At 42.0% G+C, this 23,361-nt stretch overlaps 1 long non-coding RNA gene across 1 annotated transcript; it reads left to right on the top strand.

Moving 5' to 3' along the window:
• The first annotated feature begins 955 nt into the window (after positions 1 to 955).
• LOC308591224 lies at positions 956 to 3,059 on the top strand. The gene is made up of 3 exons (XR_014010072.1): positions 956 to 1,227; positions 2,509 to 2,622; positions 2,838 to 3,059. It is a non-coding gene; the product is annotated as an uncharacterized lncRNA (long non-coding RNA).
• Positions 3,060 to 23,361: the final 20,302 nt, after the last annotated feature.

Here is a 23,361-nt window from a genome sequence, read left to right as displayed (position 1 = left end):
GATAGATAGATAGATGATAGATCCTTTTACATTGATTCATATGCCTTCTGGATCCCCAAGTATTATTTAGAAAGCAGTACCCACTAAGAGTTGCAGTGGTGGTGAGAGTATGCTGTTACTGGTCTAATAAGCCAGAGAATGTGAAGTAGCTCTCACATATTGTTTTCACCATATCAGTCCGCAGTGAAGAAGGGAAGCAGATGTATGCAGAGACAGACAACGCAGATGAATGACACCCTCAACCCCCACTCAAGGGCATTGTGTGCTCAGAGTTTAGAGCTTTAGAACCCGGCAGATTCAGAGCACGAGGGGTCAGCGCTTGAGAAGTGTGATGCAGAGAACAAAACACAAAGACCGGGCTGCTCCCCCCACCCCCAGTTTTGAGAACATTAGTTATCCTCCCCAAGCCTTTGAAGCTTTCCCGTTCGGGGAGATCTTTTCAATATGTTTCTCCCCAATAATGATTTCTTTAAGCCATTTTAATCAGGTTTTCGATCAGAAAAGGTCATCCCTTGCTGGCATATGATCTTGGCCAGCCAGTCTGTTTTTTTGCTTTTCTATTTCTTGGGACCATCATCTCTTTCTTTTTATTTTATTTTATTTTATTTATTTTAAATGTCAAGTGCTTTATATTATAATTGATGAGGAACGGGTTTTTATTTTATTTGCCATTCTTTCTGCAGGGCCTGCAAGACAGAGCTGTTTCACCAGGCCTTTGGCCAGGGCACAGCTTAACTCCCTCCTTTGGCAATCCTCACAGAACTGTAGCCCAATGGTTGCCATTAATCTGATTTGAATTAATTTTATAATGAAATGATTTTAGAATGTTTTATCATTTTACTGTTGTTAGCTGCTCTGAGCCCGGCTTTGGCTCGGGAGGGCGGGATATAAATAAAATTATTATTATTATTATTATTATTATTATTATTATTATTATTATTATTATTATTATTATTTAGAGAGGGAGGAGAGAGTTCAAGATGGTGATGACGGCTACATATTGATAGGATCTTTAAAAGGGGGTGGGCAACCTTTTTTAGCCCAAGCACCACATTCCTTTCTGTACAACCTTCTGAGGGCAACATGTTGGTAATGGGATGTGCCATAGTGTACAACGGTACCATTTTTACGTTTCTACAGTAGGGTAGTTTCTGCACATACACACCCTCCTCTAGCATCTATCCAGACAAGCAAGAGACATGACCAGAACTCAAAGATGCATTCCAGGTAGGCAAAGATTCTGAGAGTGGTGGAGAAACCAATAGGACCCTCTCTTCTGATGTTAACACGCAAGGTGGCCTGTAAAGGAGGTGGTAGATAGATGGATAGATTGATAGAATCATAGAGTTGGAGGGGACCCTGAGGATCATCTAGTCCAGGCTTCCTCAACCCTGGCCCTCCAGATGTTTTGAGACTACAATTCCCATCATCCCTGACAACTGGTCCTGCTAACTAGGGATCATGGGAGTTGTAGGCCAAAAACATCTGGAGGGCCGAGGTTGAGGAAGCCTGATCTTGTCCAACTCCCTGCAATGGAGGAATATGCAGCTGCCTCTTATGGAGATCAAACCTGCAACCTTAGCATTGTCAGCACCTTGCTCTAACCAGCTCAGGTATTTGAGTTGTGAGTCTATGGAATAAAGTACATTTCCTGACATACATTCAGCTTTATGCAGAGGGAATTCAGTTGCAACCAAGAGTGGTTTGTTGCATGACTAGTTATTTTATTTTTTATTGCATTGCATTGCATCTTATTTGGGGGGGGGGGAGGAGTGGGGGTTATGTTGCAACTCAGTTGCCTTCCCCTTGTGGCAGACTTAGCTGTAGTCTCCAAGAGAGATGCATTCCAATGTGTGTGGCAATGCAACTCTGAAGTAGACCTGATCCCCTGCTATCCTGCCCTTCCCTTTTATAATTTAAATGACTCAGATGAGGTCCTTATTGGCAAGTCACTGGCATTGTTTGAACATTAATGGAATAATAACTCCCTCAGCACATATTTATTTCCTGTTATTAAAATGTATGCATTTGATTCTGGGATGTTTGTAAGCGGGAGCAGCTCTATAAACTGCAGTTGGCTCAAAAAAGGGGCCTGGCATCACCATCACACTCTCTAATTATCCATCTCTATAAGTGATGTAGCTTATGGCCTCCCCAGTGACCTTAATGCTCCCTCTCTCTGTCTCTTCGGTAATTTAAGATTGACTCGCCACATTGAGGTTGTGGTTTTCGTGCATCCTGAACAACAGAGAAGAACGTACACCTTTTTATAAAAAGCCCCCATCTTGTCAGGGAAGGAAGGGGAAGATTTTGCAATTGCTCTGGCTTTTAATGTTTTTGTTTAGTCTGTTGCCTCTCCTAATGCAGCTTGGTTCATTTATCTGACTAGCTAACAAACTACTAAAAAACAATGGATATAGGGCTATATAGTGTTGTGGTTCCTTGGAATTCTTTGGAATAGAATAAAACTCATTTGGAGCCACATGGCTGTCCCTTTTTGTTTTTGAGGCCAACCCCTGATCAAAGATTGACTACTGCAGTGCATTGTGTATGGGGCTTCCTTTGGAGACTGCTCAGAAACTGGAAAGTGAATTCTAAAAACACAGCTGCAAGGAAATTCAGGTATCTGGCTGTGACACCCCCCTGCCCTGTCCACCCCATTCAGGCCAGGTAAGTGGCAGCTGTGCCTGTAAGGAGGGCAGCTCTGCAATATCCCCACAATGACCACTCATGGCTACTGCAGAGATTACACTGGCTTGCCACTTTACTGAGAACTAGGCCATGCTTACTGAAGAACAATTTCATTAACTTTTGTCTCCTTTCTTCTGTGCTGCCAGGAATCTGGACTTGAGCTCTTGAACTGCCACATGAAGTCATTGGCATACAGTTAAGGCAGCATATCTGGATATCAGAGAGAACAGGAGTGTAGAGCAGTGTTTGAATGGCTTCCTTGACCAAACAAAAAACAACCAGCCCTCCGTTCTCCCCAGTTTACTAGTTCTAATTAGCAACATCAATAAGCAATCAACAGCCTATTCTGTCTCTAGGGATTTCTGTGTTGCAAGGGGAGAAACAATAATTTTGAGATCTGTATTAAGGAAACAAATGAATTTTAAAACAAATATTCTTGATTAACAGAGTGCACCCTTTTATAGATGTATGACAATGTGTGTCAGGAAGCCTCTTCGAGTGCCTGTGCATGCATCGCCTAAGCATGCATGCTGTCCAAAGCCATCACCAAGTCTCATTAGCTGCAAACTCCCACAGATTCTCTTCACCGTAGAACCCTTATTTGCAGTGTCCTTATACCTTAACTTGCAAGCCCCTTGATTTTGAGACACAAAGAACAAAGTTGGGTAGTTTTCTTTCTGTCTTTAAGGAAAAAAACACACCACTTTCTTGCAAAAGCATAAATGGAGAAGCCAAGCCTGGATTATTTCTTAAATTCATTCAGATGAGGACATGTTCTTCTCCTTGTTGACAAGCAATGTCCCAACCTCCTGCTCCCCCCCCCCCATTCCCCACGGTATGTGTGAACTTCCCTGCCTAACTGACTGTTTCAACCAAAGCTGTGTAATTGCCAAACTATCATGCACACAAACGGCAGGGGAGTGGAGAAGTTCAGTCAGGACCCCCCGTTGTTTGTGTTTGCTGTGAAACATTCCATGTAAAAATAATGACTTTGGCTTTTGGGCTTGCTTCTTCCCCAAACTCACTCTTTTTCTTATTTTTTAGGACAAAAAAGAAGAAGCTCCCACCAGTTGCTTGATGTACTTTACACTAAAGTACTGTGTGAAAATTCAGCATAGCCATTGACACTGAGGCCACATTCACACTGTCTGTTTAAAAAATGATGATGCTACTTTAAACAGTCGTGACCTCCCCCAAAGAATTATGGGAGCTGTTTTTTGTTAAGGGTGCTGAAAGTTGTTTGGAGGCCCCTAGTTCCCCTCACAGGGCTACAATTCTCAGAGTGGTTTAACAACCAATCTCTTATTACTGGGAACTCTCAAAATTGTATCTCTGTGAGGGGAATAGAGATCTCCTAATAACTCCCAGCATCCTTAACAAACTATAGTTCCCAGGATTCTTTGGAGGAAGCCATGACTGTTTAAGGCAGTATGGTACTGCTTTAAGTGTATGGTGCAGACAGGGCCTAAGAAACGTTCTCAGTAAGCAACATATATCACACCAATAAATCAACTAAGATCCAAACCAAGATAAAAATTAGTGAAAATGGATATTGCATGTAAATGGTGGAAAGAAACATGAAACTTGACAATCCTATATATTTTCAAAGGAGTATAGCCTTCCTCTGAAGAGGAACTGATTGTTAAAGCACCCTGAGAACTGTAGTTCTCTGGGGGAAATGGGGGTCTTCTAACTACTCTCACCGTCTTTAACAAATTATATTTCTTGGTGGGGAACCAAGACTGTATAAAGCTGCACCATAGTGTTTTAATTGTATGGTGTGAATGTGGCCATTGTTTGGTCAAACGTTGGGGAGATTCATTTTTCTTCCCCCGGGAGAGAGAGAAACAAATTCTAATGGAACACATTTAGATTTCCCTATTCATTCCATTTTAATGGATCTTTTAGTTAGGCAATCACACTAGCAGAAATATGGCCGTGGGTTAAGCTGAGACCTTAAGCATCCAAGATCCCAATTTGTATTATTTTATTACAGCTGGAATGTATTGACTAAACACTTAAATGGAAGGGGGCAGGTGAGGACCAGTTGTGAGGCCAGCTCATATAGTAGGGCTTGTAACTGAGTTTGGATCAGTGGTGGCTGTTTCCAATGGAACTGGTAGGGTGGAGGCCAACAGCAGGTGGAGCCAGAGCCAGTGACAAGGACAGTTACCAACTAGCTGTAAACAAGAAAGCAGACAGATGGGTTATGACTGTGAGTACACTGAGGTTGGTGGGAGAGTGTTCCATTTGCCCTAACAGAGTGGCCTTTGTGGGTTTAGACTATTATCCCCAAACCCGGTGATTAGCGCATGTTATACTAATTCAGCTCCATTTCATCCCCAACAATGTCACTGGGATCATTACACAGTCTGGTTCCTCCTGCATGATGAGTCCAACCTATAGTCTCAAGTCCCTACCAAATGTTGGCTAAAGCAACACTTTAGGCTTCCCCTGTAAGCATTTTGATGGCAGTGAAAATAAATAGAAATAAATCAAATCAATAAATAATAATAAATCTGAATAAATCCGAGTTCCTTCACAGCTGCTACTGAAAGGAGAGGTGGAATATGGTGGTCCTGCTCAGCTGAACTCAGCTGGGATTTTAGGGACAACTAAGAAATGTTCACTAAAATTAGTAACATTTCTGGGGGAAGAACGTTCACACATCTCTTAGGAACTGTGAGCACTAAAACTTATATGCAGCCCAGTTTAACAAAAGTTGCATTGCTAAGCTGTATTGCTTGGGTTTGTGTGGGTCCCCCCCTTTTCAAGATCCCAGTTCAAGTGAATGATGCCTTCTTGTCTACAAAGCTCTCAAGGACCCCCTGTGTACACTCAGGGACACCATTGTAAAAAAAAGAAGAAGCTCATTCCTTTAGAGAGAGGATTACTTAAAAATAAATAAAAAAGATTTACTTCGACTTAATCAGGACAGGCTCCCTTCATCTAAGGGGAGGTCTGCTTCTCTTGACAGCCTTACACCACCACATACCAGGAGAGCTTCGTTTGGCTGAAGCCAAATCTCATTAAGGGCAAGCTGCTGCCCATCTTTTAATTAGCCAAGGGCCTTGATCTTAGTGTTCACCATCTCAGCAATACTGAAACAATACTAAGGGACATTGAAATGCACCAAAAAGGTACTGGAAAGCTTCATTAAAAAAAAAAGTACTGTGTTTTATTCACTAAATCTTACATACATCCCTGCCTCCACCTACATTTGATTTTGCCCATTCCTCATGGCTATGATACACCTCTTCCATTAATGGTTGAGTGTGACAAAAGAAATCATCATCATTAAATTCATCATCCAGCCTTCAAGCAAGTCCCAAGGTTAGTTAGAGCAACTTTAAATGAAAAATGAAAAACTTTTACAACATATTGCAATCACAGGTGGGTCCAAAAAACCTGAAAATGCACATCTCAGGTGTCAGAGTCCAGGGCTGCTTTCACATGGCAGTTTATTCTATTTCTAGAACATTTCCCTATTTGTTTCTGCATTATACCTGTTATTTTGCATTTCATGAAAGCCACTTCTGGGACTATAGTGGAATAGTCTTCCTTTGGTAAGATGTGTGTGATAAAGATTTAATAAAAAATAAATAAGCTTAGTAAATAAATAGCCCTACAAACCTCATGGTTCATAATATTATGTGGCTGAGCGAGGCAAAATTAATAATTAACCTAAGTATACTACAGAACAGGGCATCAACCACATTGGTGCCAGTGTGGCATAGTGGTTAGAGTGCCAGACTAGAACCGAGAGACCAGGTTTCAAGTCCCCATTTGACCATGAAACTCACCCAGTGACCTTGGGCCAGTCACCGCCTCTCAGACTGACCTACGTCACAACATTGTTGTGGGGATTAAATGAGGGGGAGGAGAAGCACGTGTGCCACCATGAGCTCCTTGTAGAGATGGAAATGCAATCTATCAATAATAATAAATTATTTCTTTATAGAAAGTGGATGGCTCACTGCACCCTGACCCGGCAAAGCACTGTGCTTGTTTAATACTCCCCAACAGCTCAGCAACCTTGCCATGTTCATCTCAAGCAGAGCTACAAAATAAATACTTTTAAAATGTCCTGGTGGAACTTGACTGCAAACAACTTCCAAATGAGTTTCTGAACAAAAAGAGCATACAAGGAAACGGGCATAATGAATCTACAGTATGTATTTCAGTAGTTCAACCATTAGCAAACCCTTCTTCGGTTTTCAAGCCCCAAGTGTTCATTTTCACACAATCCCTTTGAACCGAGCTTTTTACACTTTATTAAAGTGGGCAAAAGTCAGTAGGCAAACTTTATATTGGGAAAGGCCTATAAAATCTAAAGGAGCACAGAGAAAATTGAATGAGAAAAGAAAAGCCCTCTGCATCTTGAAAGTATTTTTATTTTATTTTTGTGATGCTGGGCTAAAAGCCATGGTTTTTCTTGGCTGAATCCCAGTTCCCCATTTGCAACCAAACCATTGTTTTTGTTTTGTTCATTTTATTGGCAATATACAGGAACTGGGTCTTGCTTATGAATGGCTCCCTCGAGAACTGCCAGCGTTGAAGGTCTTCCAATGGAAAAGAATCTTGATGGGTCAGCCAAAGGCTGCAAAAGACCAATCTCTGCAGCTCCTTGCAGAGCTGAATGGAAGTGTGGCAGACATCAGTATAGGGAAGGTTGGATAGAGAGGCACAGGGATGCTATAGTAACATTCTTTCAAAAGGTGTGCAATACAAAGCTCCAAGAGCTGTGACGCCTGCTATGAGATGAAGAGGGAAGGGAATACATTGCCCATTTCCATTTTGACTCCCGCTGACTCTGGTTGCAGCAGTCAGATGTTCTCCTGATCATATTTGTGGCTGAAAAGTACAAGCACAAAAGCAACAGGGCACTGGACTTAGAACTGGGTAGCAGGCATGCAGATCTGAGGGAGATGTCCTCTTCTCCAGTAGACCTCTTAATGCTGCCAACATCTGAAGTGTGTCTGATTATTGTGTCAACAGGTATGTTCAGTGGGAGGATAGAGTAGTTTTGCCCAAGGAAACAATGGTGATGGCTTGTGACTCAAGTGGTAAAGCACCTGCTTTGCATGCAAAAGGTCTCAGGTTAAATTATCAGCATCTCCAGGTAGGGCTGAGAATGTCTCCTGCCTGAGACCCCAAAGAGCTACTGTTGGTCATTGTTGATATTACTGAGCTAGATAGACCAAATTGTCTAATTCAGTATAAGGCAGCTTCTTATGTTCCTAGACTCTTATGGTTAGCCTTCTACCAGGCAGAAGAGGCCTTGTTTTTCAGTCTGGCTTTCAACCTTCAAGATTGACTGACTTATTCTGCCTCATAATTTCTCACGTTACGGTTGTTCCCACTGGCCACTGGTTTCATCTCCTCCACTTGTGTTATGCAAACTGTTGTTTCCACAGCAATTTTATTGCAATATTGCATGGTTGTTGTTAGCCACCTTGGGCATGATTTTGGAAATGTGGGGTAGAAATGTCCATTGTAAATAAAGCAAGAAACTAATACCTGTGCACAGTGCATGACCTGGATAAGAAGAAGAAATAAGAAAGTTTGGCAGAGTGATGAAATCCAGCCCCTGTAAAGGCCACAGAAGGGAGGGAGAAGACTGGTGAGAGTTTATATCAGGGGCAACTCCCTTTTTGGACCAGTGGGCACATTTTAAATTATGAGGGTACTGTGGGTGCCAGCCACAAAATGGCTGCCATCATGGTGTAACACAAAATGTGTGCCATAGGGATATGGCATAACACAAAATCTGAGAGACAACCACCCAACAACAACCTTATGCTTACCATGTCTTGCTGGTCTTGATTGTGGAGATCACGCAATACTGATTGCACACCCCCACACACCAATGCTGTTGCTGTCTAATAACAACATGGAACACTCCTTAACATCATGAAAAATATGCAAGGTGGCCACACCACACTCACTCTAACTTCACAGGAATAATTTTTGTTTTAAAAATGAGAGCTCAGGGTCTGAGGCACCTGGCCAGGAACACAAATAAAAGCTTTTGTGATTGGTTTGGCTACCCTGATACATAGACACTTTTATGTCCACCATGGGATAGACAGCCACTCTGCAAAACAGGACATTTAGAAAGTAAAACAAGCTGGAGCCAAGAAAAATTTATTAACAAGCTGATTTCCAAGATTCTCATTGTATTTCAAACATAAATGTTCTTCCTCAAAAGGAAACTACTCAACATATAAATGAAGACATCAATATTTGGATTGGATTCAGTCTCCTCTAGATCACTCTACATTACCAAGGACTTATTGCAAACAATTGTAGTGTGATTAGATGAGGAAACTTTCAGCCACAAGCGTAAAGCTTCAGGAAAAGTCCATTTACTCTGGAGTAAACTGGAAGAGACAAGATTCAGTCAGAATATCAAAATCTTTTGTACAATGCATCCTTCTCTCTGAGGAAGAGCATTTGTGTTTCAGACATGGTGGTGAAAAGCTTGTAAATTAAGCTTTCTATCACCCATAGTTTCATGACTATGTTATTCTCTCCTGTACGTGCCCAGTGAGACATCAGTAAAAGATGAATGAGGCCAATCAGAACCACATCCAGGACTGCAGCTGGCTAGCCGTGTCAATGCTTAGATTACTGGATGGGTGACTGTTCTTATGGCTTAACTCATTTACCTCTTATGCCAACCCCCTTAGGTACTTTTATAGAAGGCTATAGGAGGGCATGACTTGGATAAAACTGGTGAGAACCAAGGGGTGGATAACAGGGACATTGGAAGCCAGACCATTCCAAGTCAGACCATTGGTCCTTCTAGTTCAGTATTGCCAACTCAGTGACTAGCAGTGGCTTTCTAGGTTTCCAGATGGTGGTCCTTCTCCATTTCTCCTGGAGATGCTGGGGGGGGGGTCAGGTCAAACCTGGAGACTTCAGTATGCAAAGCAGATGCTCTCCCACTGAACTACATAGGGCTTCAGGGCTTCAGGCAAGAGTCTTTTCCAGCCTTAATAATGTGAGAGTTTATAACTTGAGCATTGCATTGTGCTCTGTATAAGATGGCCACTTAGAATCATAGAATCATAGAATCATAGAATCATAGAATCATAGAGTTGGAAGAGACCACAAGGGCCATCGAGTCCAACCCCCTGCCAAGCAGGAAACACCATCAGAGCACTCCTGACATATGGTTGTCAAGCCTCTGCTTAAAGACCTCCAAAGAAGAAGACTCCACCACACTCCTTGGCAGCAAATTCCACTGTCGAACAGCTCTTACTGTCAGGAAGTTCTTCCTAATGTTTAGGTGGAATCTTCTTTCTTGTAGTTTGGCTCCATTGCTCCGTGTCCGCTTCTCTGAAGCAGCAGAAAACAACCTTTCTCCCTCCTCTATGTGACATCCTTTTATATATTTGAACATGGCTATCATATCACCCCTTAACCTCCTCTTCTCCAGGCTAAACATGCCCAGCTCCCTTAGCCGTTCCTCATAAGGCATCGTTTCCAGGCCTTTGGCCATTTTGGTTGCCCTCCTCTGGACACGTTCCAGTTTGTCAGTGTCCTTCTTGAATTGTGGTGCCCAGAACTGGACACAGTACTCCAGGTGAGGTCTGACCAGAGCAGAATACAGTGGCACTATTACTTCCCTTGATCTAGATGCTATACTCCTATTGATGAGGCCCAGAATTGCATTGGCTTTTTTAGCTGCCGCGTCACACTGTTGGCTCATGTCAAGTTTGTGGTCAACCAAGACTCCTAGATCCTTTTCACATGTACTGCTCTCAAGCCAGGTGTCACGCATCTTGTATTTGTGCCTCTCATATTTTTTTGCCCAAGTGCAATACTTTACATTTCTCCCCGTTAAAGTTCATCTTGTTTGTTTTGGCCCAGTTCTCTAATCTGTCAAGGTCGTTTTGAAGTGTGATCCTGTCCTCTGGGGTGTTAGCCACCCCTCCCAGTTTGGTGTCATCTGCAAATTCTTACACAATAAGAAAGAAAAGAAAGAAAAGAAAAGAAAAGAAAAGAAAAGAAAAGAAAAGAACATGGACCAAATGTGCCCATGCTGATTGATCTGCACATACACACATCTAGAAATAAGTTTAACGGTAAGGCAATCCATCTTTACTAAGTTGGGAAGGCAGTGATCAGGTGACCTGTGTGTATCCTGCTCTGTGTGCAGTCCAGTTGCTAACTGTTGATAGGCAGTTTCAAGGCCTCTGATCTCCATTTGTAGGGTGTTACTCAAGTAGAGGGCACCTTCAAGTAGAGGATTGTCCTCTGAAGGCCCTTAGGAGAGAAGGCTATCAACTAGAAAGCAGGATACATGGTCTGTAAACAAGTTCAGCTGAAAGTTATCAAATGCTATATGTCATCCAGTGATGCATATGAAGGTGTTATTCTGAACAAGGACATTAAGTGGCCCTGGTGTTGCTTGGTCTCATATATGGGAGCTTTCATTAACCAGCAGGTTTAGACCTTTGATATACATCCTTTGTTGTTGTTGTTGTTTACCTGCACTGGACCTCTGGGAAGCTTCAGAAGAGCCTAGTTCCTGGAATGACTGGTTTAAAGTAATTAACCTAAGGAACTTTGATCAGTGATGGTCCTCAACAGGAACTCTCCCATCTACCTTTCATCAGGTACAAAACACCAGCCCTGGCCCTTACCAGAGGCCAAAGGGGGAAATTGAGCTGAGCCACGCCTCCTGGCCTTGTCTCTCAGATCCTTACTTCAGCATGGTATCATCTTCAAGAGCATTACCTTTGATGGGCAGGATGAAGGGAAATCCTTGTTTCTTTGGTGATTTTCAAACACTACCAAACAATGATGTGAGCTAAGAGTGAATTAATGAGAGATTGAAACCCAGCAAGTAGAAAATGGCTTTAAAACAACCCTGATTAGTCTTTTCTCAGTTTCTTAGAGTGCAGGCAAGAGTTGAGCACCAACAAAGACCCCACACTCTTGCTTCTTATTAGTTGGTGGGGAGAAACACCATGCTTTTCAGAGGGTGTTAATTAAAAGCTTTAGAGTCCATTCACAAGGGTCACTTGTTTCATCTTTCCTTTCTCTTTCCATGTGGTTTGTTTGCAGTGGGAGATCTAGCGCTGCTTTGGTAGGCAGTGTTGACTTTTCAAGAGCAAACCAGGATCTTCTTTGTGAGATTAAGGGTGATATCAAGTCATACTTGGAGTAGACCCACTGAAATTAATGGACTTAAGTTACTTAATTCCATTGTTTTCACTGCTTTTACTCTGTGCGTGTATGACCAATGTTGGATATCTATGTCTATATCTCTATTGTATTATATAGCATAATCCATCACACCCAAGATTTCTTCTTTTTCTTTCTTTTCTTTCTTTCTTTCTTTCTTTCTTTCTTTCTTTCTTTCTTTCTTTCTTTCTTTTCTTTTTTGATTCTGCTGCAGATGGACAAATATGTCAGTTTCAGTTTTTCTCAGTTTCTCATTGTTGCCGTGTTAAATTCCGGCCTTCAGATTCTGCATCACTTTGAGATTCTTTTCTTTTTTAAAAAAAAAGTCCTCATGAAAATCCATCAGTTTTGGTACAAATTTCTTCCAATATATACATTTTTTGGTATGCCATTTTGCCAGATGTGCACTCCTTTTTTGCAAGAAATACTCTGAAATATCATGCATTTTATGTGATATGTTCACCAAAATATGCATTTCTATACCAATCTCCCCCTAATATCCACATCTTTTTGTGCAGCCGTTATGATTTTGCTCTACCTTCACAGGCAGAAACAAAAATGCTTCTGGATGCCAGTTGCTGGAAACCACAGGAGGGGAGAGGACACCTGTGCTTGAATGCTGCTTGCAGGTCTCTCACGGGCATCTTGTTGGCCCCTGTGATAACAGGATCCTGCTCTAGATGGGCCATTGGCCTGGTCCAGCAGGTTCTTCTTATGTCTAGGAGAGACCTGTGTCTGAAAACCCCAGAGAGCTACTGGCAGTATGTGTGAACAATGCTGAACTAGATGGACCCATGATCTGACATAGCCAGCTTCCTATGGTCCTATATTCCTAAAAGAAACTTCTTTTTAAAACGAAAGGAAAATGATAATAAAATACTGCTCTGATAGCTACTTCTATTGCTATCTATTCTCATCAGCTAATATCTACATTGCACTAATAAAGAGAGGAGGAGGAGGAGTGGGTATGGTTGCTTGTTAACAGATCATGCTATTTTGCCACACTGTGATGGAGCAACCACCTACAGTTCCTCCGTATGTTAATAGTAACATAACCCTTTTTAAAAAAAGAATTCTGCCTTTTCCCCCTTCCACTCACTCCACCACCCCCTGTTGGAGCTAACAGCCTTAGGCATGTGCTGAGCTGCCTTTTACTTAATTGGTTCTTAAAGCGAACAGTGAATTACATTAAGTGTAATTTCATTGTCGTTGGATCTTGGTGAGTTTGAGGTGGCACATTTGCCATGGGAGTTCTGGTTCAGTGGCTACATCCGGGTGGGATGCATTTCTCCTCGAGTAATCCAGGAGAATCTCTTTTTTCCCCTCTCTCTCTTTCCTCCCCTCTCTTCCTCCCTTTGAAGAAGAACAGATGTGGATTTACATATCTGGAGGTCTCCAGCCTCTGATGAGATTAGTTGGTATTTTTAAAGCCTACTGGAAGGTGCATATTTAATAAATGCCTAAAGCAAGCCTGTGTGAAATGGTGAGGCCCAGAGAGACTTGGGAGGAGAGGCGAGGAGGGAATGTCAGACGGGATGTTGTGCTGCTCTCATAATTGTTGCTGAAAATAGGCCAACACTTCTTACAACACACGCACACCATTAAAGGAGAATGAATGCTCCAAATGTTTCTGATTTCTAGTACAGGTGCGGAGATAATCAGAGTCCTGATTCTAAATTATTTTTATTAGGTATTTGTGATATGATCCATACAACCTACCACTCATAATATGTTACACAGAACCAGCATGCCAAATTACCCCCCCCCCAACTCTTTCACCCACCCATTACAACTAAGGTGCTGCCCAGTACAGGTAAGCATAGCAGACGTGATGAGAGAGAGAGAATCAGCATCCAAGGAATCAGGACAAGATATGCAGTCGAGCTACTGAATCAACCAAAAGATATTATAAGCCACCCAAAGACCAGTATTGTCCACTGTATTCATATATGCAATAAAACAAAAGCAATCCATTGCAAAGGTATCCTTTAGATATGAGGGATATGAGGCAGTCAGCATCTTTTAGCCTAGACTAACCATGGTTGTTGTGAGGATAAAATAGGGCAAAGAGAGCAGCCTGTATACCCCACAGAGTTCCTTGGAGAAAAGGCAGGGTATAAATGTAATAATAAAAGGAAGAGAGAAAGCTGCCTTATATTGCATTGGATGAACTAGCTCAGTATTGTCTACACCAGGCTTCCTCAACCTCGGCCCTCCAGATGTTTTGAGACTACAACATAGGAACATCACTCCTGACCACTGGTCCTGCTTGCTAGGGATCATGGGAGTTGTAGGCCAAAAACATCAGGAGGGCCAAGGTTGAGGAAGCCTGGTCTACACCATCAACAGCTCTCCAGCTGTTTTTAGCAGGAGTCTTTGCTAAACCTGCCTAAAGCTGGGATATTCTGTGCGCAAAGCTGCCATTCCTGGGTAATGCAAGATATTGGGGGATAAAGGGGGTCTCCTTTATCCATGCTCATTAGTCTTTGGCTGCATTCACATGGCAGTTTATTCTAGCTCTCTGACATTTCCTTAACTATTAATTTATGCATTGTATTTGAGCTTTCGCACAATGTAAACTAACATTTGAAAACTAATGGAATATAGTGAATGTTTAGTGCTCATTTCTGCTTCATTCAATTCTAGAAAATATTGATTTGACAAAATTTGGGGTTAATAATATTAATAATTTTATTGTGTACAGCCCGCCCATCTGGCTGGGTTGTATGCTGACATACAGTTCTTTCCTGACATTTCCATGGGGGAGCAGAAGCACACATGTTCAGAAAGAGTGGGGGAGTAGCAATGTTATTCGGTGATGTTCATTGTTGTGTCATTGTTAGAGCAACATGCCGGTATATGAGTCAAAAAGTCACCATTCCGTAATGCAACAGGTACTGTAATATGAAACATTGGCAAATGGGACAGAAGTGCTAGCAATATAATCAGGAAAACCAATGCAATATTTGCCACATGTGAATGCACCCAGTGTCAGTCATAGTCACTGGAAGTAGATGATGTCAATGGGTGCTGATTTTAGACTCTCTCCAGTGACCTGACTTTACCACATTCTTGACACCTGAATTTCTCATTGCTCCAACCCACTTTTTAAAATACATTTACTTAGGCTATGAGGTGGTTCAGGTGGCAGCACAATGATAGCTGTTGAAGGAGTATTGACTTCTCGTGCCTCCTCTGCTATTGACTTCTCCTGTTGCGTGCTGGTTAACAGGTAGTGAAAAACAAACATCAAGCAGATGTAAGAGTGAACAGCAGTGCAAGGAAGTAGGACTGAAAAGTTTCTAGCCCTGACAAAAGAGAGGAGTCAGCCTGACAGCTCCCTTGGTGGGGAAACAGAAAAGAAAACCCATTATCATAAACAGCAACACCAAAGATGCTAGCAGACAAAACATCTCAGTAATAGGTACCCCAAGCATTCATCTACAGCATACTGTTTGATGGGCATCCGACGGCTATCTGTATGCACCTTGTAAAGAGATCATTCTCAGTGGAACTAAGAGTACGAGTCTGATGTTTTGACTCAGAACATTTATATATATATATATATATATGCAGGTTTTGGTGTTTTCGGGTATCTTCCCGTGTAAGAGTTGGGGTGTCTAGGCGACGTTTCGACGAGGTCTCACTCGTCATCTTCAGGCTGGTGCTTTCGGCTTCTTGTTACTAGAACAGAAGCCGAAAGCACCAGCCTGAAGATGACGAGTGAGACCTCGTCGAAACGTCGCCTAGACACCCCAACTCTTACACGGGAAGATACCCGAAAACACCAAAACCTGCATTCCTGTACCCGTGAAAATCTACGAAAGCATATATATATATATATATATATATATATATATATATATATATATACACACATATATATATATACACACACACACACACACACACACACACACACACACACACACATATATATATATATATCCCTAGTTCCTAAATACATCTACAGTGGTTCCTCTGGTTACGAACTTAATTTGTTCTGGAGGTCCGTTCTTAACCTGAAACCGTTCTTAACCTGAGGTACCACTTTAGCTAATGGGGTCTCCCGCTGCTGCTGCGCCACCAGCGCGTGATTTCTGTTCTCATCCTGAGGTAAAGTTCTTAACTCGAGGTACTACTTCCGGGTTAGCAAAGTCTGTAACCCAAAGTGTTTGTAACCCAAGGTACCACTGTACTTGGATGTAACTCCCATTAAATAAACTCCCATTAAATAAAACTTGTTTCTATGCAGATATGCCTGGCAGCTTCTAAAAGCTTAATCCCCAATTACGTTCACACAGAGAAAAATTTGTTTAGGGTTGTGTAAGATAGGAATTGAGAAGAAAATTGGTTCAGATCACATTTAAAGGAGAACCTACCTAATCAACACTTTCAGAATCAATGTGCCAACTGAAACACAGCCATCCTTTGAATTTTGCAATGCAGTTCTTCAGATAAGTGATGCATACAAAATGTGCATTACAATGTGTTAAAATGTGCATGCATTAGTGAAAATAGCATAGAAAAATGCATCATATTAGTGGCAATTGCTTAAAAAAACCCAATACTGAATTAGGAAAATTGCATATTAGAGGAGATTTGCACTAAAATGCAGGTGAATTTTCCTGAGGATTTTTGTTGTCTTTTAGAAAAATCAGAAACTGATGTGAAGATCAGGAGAATTAAAATTAAGATGGGGGAAAATGAGAAACACAGAGAATAAGAGTGACATATTTGCCCATCCCTAGTGTGAGTTCACCATCCAGAGCTCCCCCCACACACAATCTCTTACCACATTTGACTTGGGCACATCAATGCACAACACAGATGTGCTGCCCTGAGTTACTGCATGAGTGCATCATTCTGGACTTTTAGTTGCACTGTGACTCGTGTGATAACCCGGAGGCTGAGAGGAAAGGTGTGTCAGAAGGAAGGGGTGTGTGTGTGTGTGTGTGTGTGTGTGTGTGTGTGTAACTTTGTATGAATGTAACATTTTTATACGTATTTTTGCAATAATTTGTTTAAGTTATCTGTTGCTTCAGTTTTTTGTATACCACTTAGAGATAACTTTAATATATTTAGTGGTGTAGAAATTAAATAATCAAATCAAATAATGCATTCGTGCAAGACTTCTTTGCCCCCAAACTGTATCGACTTTTTGTGCTGAAGGCAATCAGCTTGTGCCGTTCGGAGTCCACCATTTCTTATTTGTCATGCATCCCAAGTGTGTAGCACAGACAAATGAATGTGACTAGTTTCTCCACACCCACATTATTTTTTAATAAGCATTAGAGATAATGTTTTGCACTTAATCTAACTAATGCTATTATATTCTGCTGTTCGAGAACGGGCAGTGTGTTCTGTGTCCCCTGTTTGTTTTCTCACTGGAATTTCCACATAATGTCCCTTCAGCTGTTCATCCCATGAATTATAATTGCTGTCAAACTTGATCTCTTTTCTGAAACTTCTCTCAAAGATGGAGACAGTACAGTCTGTGTGTAACTATAAGTTTTCTCCTGGACCTAATTCCCCTCCTTTTCTTACTTGTAAATTCTCCACTGGTTTCAATTAGGCCCTCTCCAGATTTGTGGAATTCTTAAGCACCAGGAAGCAGGCTCCCAAGCTCCCAACACAGGCCACAATGCTCAGTACATATGAATTTATCATAGGCCATCCTTGTGAAATCACCTCATGTGTCCATCTGAATTAGCCCTGCTGCTCTGTGGAGAGCTCTGCCTAAGTTTGCTCAGAAGGCGAGGCACAATAGTGTTTTAGGCCTCCTGTAAGATGATAGAATGCCGGTTCTAAACACACAAATGTATAAGTGGTATTAGTGTGTCAATTACAGCAACACAAAACAAACAAAAGGTTTGTGAGTTCTGTATACAAGAAATTCAAGTTTTGCAGTCAGAGTTAATCTTGCAATGTTGTGATTGCATGTTTTTGTTTTCTCAAAAATGGCTGTGGTACCAATGGTATCAAATAGTATGGGAAACAGCCTTATTAGAAAAACTAACCAACAAATTGAAATTGACATGGGGACAAATAGAAGAAGACGCCTTCACCCAAATATGGTTACCCTTTATCACATACACAGCCCAACAAGACAACAAGAACCCACCATCAGCATTCGAATCAATCTGGCTAACCTGATCCAAAAGGACACACACACCCCACTCACACACGAAAACAAAGTTCACCACAGCCAATCACAAACAAACAACCACACCCTAGGCCAACCCCAACCTCTCTCACCACCAAAGGAATACAAGCAAATAGTAAAGAGAAAACGCACAAGCGACTCTGACACAAAACCCCACACGAACAATAAGTAGAATAGAAGCATTGCCACCTGACCCCATCCCACTCACCATTCCCCCTCCACCTCCTTCTCCCAATGTAACACTAATGTCTCAACAAATGAAACTGATCTGTAGAAAATGTAACTTGAAAAAGAGACATTGCAAATACTTTTGTAAACCAAGAAATCTTTAATAAAAATATACTAAATAAATAAAAATGGCTGTGGTGTCCTGCTCTTCCAGGAGCTCAAAATCAATAGGGTTCTCTTATTTTATCCTTCTTGGACCTATGAAACTGTACAGTTGGCAAAGCTGAGAGATACTGACCTCATCCCGTGAGCTTCAGAAACCTGGGTTTCTCCACCCCAAGGCAAGAACACTACATCCGTGCTCACATATAAATCTCTTACTCCGATTGAAGTATTTCGGTCGGCTCAGTTTTTAGATGATTTAGGGAAGCTCTGGATTTGTAGGGGGAAAAGATATACCGATAACAGACTGTTGAGGCATGTTCAAGTACTTGCCTAAATCTGCAAGCTCCTGTTTGTGGACTTCCAAAGCCCCACCCACAACTCACCTCGGGGTGCAGCCCCATTGCTAAAAACCTGACAATCCCCAGGTTAAGCAGGGAAGATCTGCAGGAGGAGGCTTCTATTCAAGTTCTCGTGATCATCAGTAGAGTCCTCTGTGTGACTGGGAAACCTCAGTAGGGCAGAAGCCCCTTGCAGACCTTTTCCTGTTGAACATGAGGGCTGAGGGGAACTGAGGGGGCAAAGCATGTGAGAGCATTTGGGTGGGGCTTAGGGCCCGGTTGCCCTCTTCCACTCTTTGAGCATGAGCATGCTTAACCTTCAGTGATGGTGAGGATTGCATTCTACTATAACCAGAAAGCTTCGATGACCTCCCTTCCTGGCCAGTAAGACCTCAACTACCCTGCTGTGTGCACTCCTCAAGTGTTTTTGCCTGGCTGGGATGTGTTCTGGAACTGGGCTGATGCCTCTTGCATGCCTTGATGGAGGATGCAGACGTTGGTGGGTATGCAGAAACCTCTGACCTCTATTGCAAGGCACGCCTGTTGCTCCACCCACTTTTGCTTCCAGCCCTGCCCACTTCTGGGAATACAACACTTGAGCTGAAAAATGGAATAAACTGCCATGTGAATGTAGCCAGAATCTTTTAACCTTTGAGGCCTGCTGGCACTCTGAGAGTGATGCCCAAGCTGATAGCCAAGAGGAAACTCATTTCAGTTCACAAATAGTTTGTGTAAACTAACTGAGGGTTTGGAAGCCCTTTTAAAAACCAGGTCCCTGCCAGCACAAAAGGAACCAGCTGACTCCAGGGACTGCCTGTTCCCTGTCATGTTTCCATGCCAGTCATTGCAGGTTCTGGCCCCCCAGGACTGACATGGTGTCTCACCCAATGCTTTTGCATTGCTCCTGGTAATTCTGCCTTCAGAAGGTACTGTCGAATCGCTGATGCTGAAACATGATTTCCAGATGTTTTTCCTGATTTACATGAGGCGGTGCATCCGGGAATAATGCTACAGCAAAGCAGGTTAGTGAGCGAGGCTACAGATGAAAGCTGGAGGGGCGGAGAACAGCGGAGAGGCCCTGGAAAATTTTAATGCAAATGTCTTCAGGAGAGAAGCACTCAAACACCTTTGAAAACAGTATTAAAATTCAACTTGCAGACTCAGGGTACTTACACATGCTCATAAATAATATTATATTATTATATTACACACATACACATGCATATTGGGTGGATAAGCTCAACCAAAGGGCAGAATGTGGCCCTCCAGGTCTCCCTGTCTGGCCCCTGGGAATTTCCCCAGGCCACAGCCCCTCTGCAATCCACATGTCTCACTGGCCCTGTTCTACGCCCACCTCAAATGCTTTTGCTTGACTAAAATGGGTTCTTGAACTGTAATTATGCTTCTTGTTTGCCTGCTTGACAGTATAGAGTGTGTGTGCTTATAGAAGCTTCTGATTTTTACATAGCTAACTTCTGCTACCTCTGATACTGTAGCCCACTTTTGCCTCTGGCCCTGCCCATGACTGACATGTGGCCCCAGGACCATTGACCAAGAGGCAATGTGCCCCTTGAGCTGAAAACATTTTCCTTCTGTCTAGCTATCTAGCTATCTGAGACAAATAAAAAAAGTGAACAGTGATTCTGAATTGTAGTTCTATGGGGGGGGGATAGAAGTCTCCTAACAACATTTAAATTAGTGGTTCACATTGATGCAGTTCTGAAAGGTTCAGTCCACCATCTTGATTCTAAATGTCATCCAACTGTATCTAAACATAGATGAAACCCGCTCCTTGATCTCAGGACCCATCATGCAAATTTTGCTGACAATATCTAAAGTGGTGTCTACATGCATTGCGGACACACAATAACTTTCCAAAATATATAGTAGATATTAGGAATATTAGCCAAACATAAGTAGTAATTAAATAATCTACCAGTAAGAAAAGAATGGACATCATTCATGGTATTGAACTGAATTCTACAAATGAGGAAAATAAATAAATCTAAATTGCATTTTCCTGAAGGTCAATAAATTAAGAGTACACTCTCCTGAGCATTGCTAAAAACGCACATCATTAGATAGATGACTATATTAGCAAATGACAGCCAGAGAAGTGGTTGAGCTATCCATGGTCAAATTAGGGCTAACTTGTCTTCTCTTATCCCTAAGTCTGATTTTGCATGTTTCATTTTATGAATCCCTGGAGAGGGACCAATTTAGTTCTAATTGTACTTTGCTTTCCCATTTAAATGATTAACTCTTTTTCAAATGTGGCTGTTTTTAATAGATATCACAATCTTTATACAGCTGGAAGCTCTTCTTTTTCTAATGTAGATTTTTCCCCCTGCCTGCAAAAGCTTTTCCTTTAAAAAATATTGCACATTTTGCGGTTCTCCTGCAAACCATGTTTCCGATTACACGTTATAATTATTTTCAATCTATATTTTTTAAAAAGAAAAAAGCTATTTTATAGCAACAGTCAGGTGTGCCAATTCTAAGGAGCAGAGGTGCCGTCAGCCCCTTCAATATTCCTTAGCAGGGGGTGCAGCCCACCCAATATTGAGGGGGCAGTGGAGGCCAATCCGCCAAGCTGAGAGCGGTGCAGCATCCAAGCTAGTTATATGGTTCCCATGGCACAACAATCACAGATTATGAGGCTGGGAGCCAAACAAGGCATTGCATATAAATTTGCCTCCCTCCTGCATTCTGACATCACAAGATTCTGCATTTCCTTGCCTGCTAGTCTCCCTCATTGGTCTCCACTGGTGCGGTGGGGCAACTCAGAACTTCATGACACTGGAAATTCCCACTCAATTTTATAGAGAGGAAGGGAATCTAGGTGCATGGTTTCCATTTCCACAAGACTAGATTCAAAGGTGCCCTGTACATGCAGATGGCATCTTCCACTCATGGAAGGCTGGTTTCACACCAGTAGTAGTTTGGGGTAGAGCCATCCTCCCAATACCAGTGCCTCTGCTGATTACCTTGACGGAACTGGAACAGAGCAAGGTAATGGCAAGGTCAAGGCTGCATGATTGAACTGATGGGACTGCCAGATGGGTGGTGACTGTTCTGCCAAGGCAAACACACCACCTTGACCTCACCACCAGCCCAGCCCTATCCAGTCCTGTCAAGCAAACCAGCAGCAATGTGGATGGGTCTGCCTCCACCTTTTCACACTTTGGCCAAGAGTGTTGAGTGAGAAACCAAAACCAAATGAAGATGTTGCTGCATCAGCGATCCAAGAAGCTCTTTCAGTCTTTTGTGCCAATAGAAATGCAGAACCTACATATTATAGCTCTTTGGGAATTCAGTCTGAATGCTACCTTATTCAGTCTGGTGTACTCTAGATGTTTTGGACTACAACTCCCATCATCCCTAACCCACATCTATTCTGGCTGGGGCGGATGAGAGTTGTAGTCCAAAGGACCTGGAATGACGCAATCTTATAGGAGGAATGGGCTGCCCTAATGTTTACTTTCCTTCCATTTAGTTCTTTTCAGTGGTGGTCCCCCACTTCTGGAATGCTCTCCATGGGGAAGATCACTGGGCTCCAACAATTACATATTTTTAGATGCCAGGCAGTAACATTCCTTTTTAATCAGGCCTTTGGCTTTTAACTATCTGTGGCTTTTTTGCGTGGGTGGGAAGTTCTAACATAGTAGTGGGGTTCTGGGCTGGTTTAAATGTATGTATGTATTCGTTTTTTGCTTAAATGATTGTAAGCTGCTTTGAGATGCTGTGGCAAAAAAGTGACTAATAAATTTAATAAATAATTATAATCATAGCCCATTGACTTGCCCAAGACCACCCAACAAACAAGACTTGTCTTCTGGACTAAGTCCAACAGCTTTTATCCTACAGACTTTTTTACCTTAGCATCAGTAGCACAGTGTGTGTATTAGTGAGTGTGTAGGATCAGGGCCATTGTGTTTTTATATGCATTGTTACATATCTTTTGCATCAAGTATGGAAACAGCTGAAGGCAGTGTTTATATCGACCTTGCAGAACTATATACAATATATATTGTAACTCCTAAACCTGAAACGGATTTAAGCTTGGGTTGAATTAGAATGGTTGTGTGTGTGTGTGTGTGTGTTCCTGCTGACTATGATATCCCTGTAGAGCAGGTTTTCCCACTACGAATATATTTGCCCCCTCCTTTTTCCCTTTCTTTCAGAAGCTATAAAAAAACAGCTTTATCTCTAAAGAGCAAATAACACCTAGTACTCCTAACAGATGCCAAGAAATGTGTCTGTTTTGATTTTTTGAAAATCAAAATTCAACTGTGTTCAATAAAATTCAGAAGCCGTTTTCCTCTGTGGAAATTAAAGAAATCCAAGGAAGTGTAGGAAGATAGCGACCTTCCTAATTAAAGCTGTAGCAACTGCAGGAATCCAGTTTTTACAACCACCTCGATCTCGCTGTGCCGAGAACAAAGCCATCCCCCATTAATATTTTATTTCCCCCTTTCTTCCACTCTAACAATGCTCTGTGTTCTGTGTGAGCTCTGGAAAGACATGCAGAGCTATGTTAATTATGGCTTAAATAATTGACACTCTGATTGTGTTGTAGCTTCAGAATTGTATGTGGCGTGTCACTAGTTCTACACATAATTACATCTATTCACT

This window comes from Podarcis bocagei (genome assembly GCF_964188305.1).
Source record: "Podarcis bocagei genome assembly, chromosome: 7".
Classification (NCBI taxonomy): Eukaryota; Metazoa; Chordata; class Lepidosauria; order Squamata; family Lacertidae; genus Podarcis; species Podarcis bocagei.
This window is presented reverse-complemented; position numbering and strand designations above follow the sequence as displayed.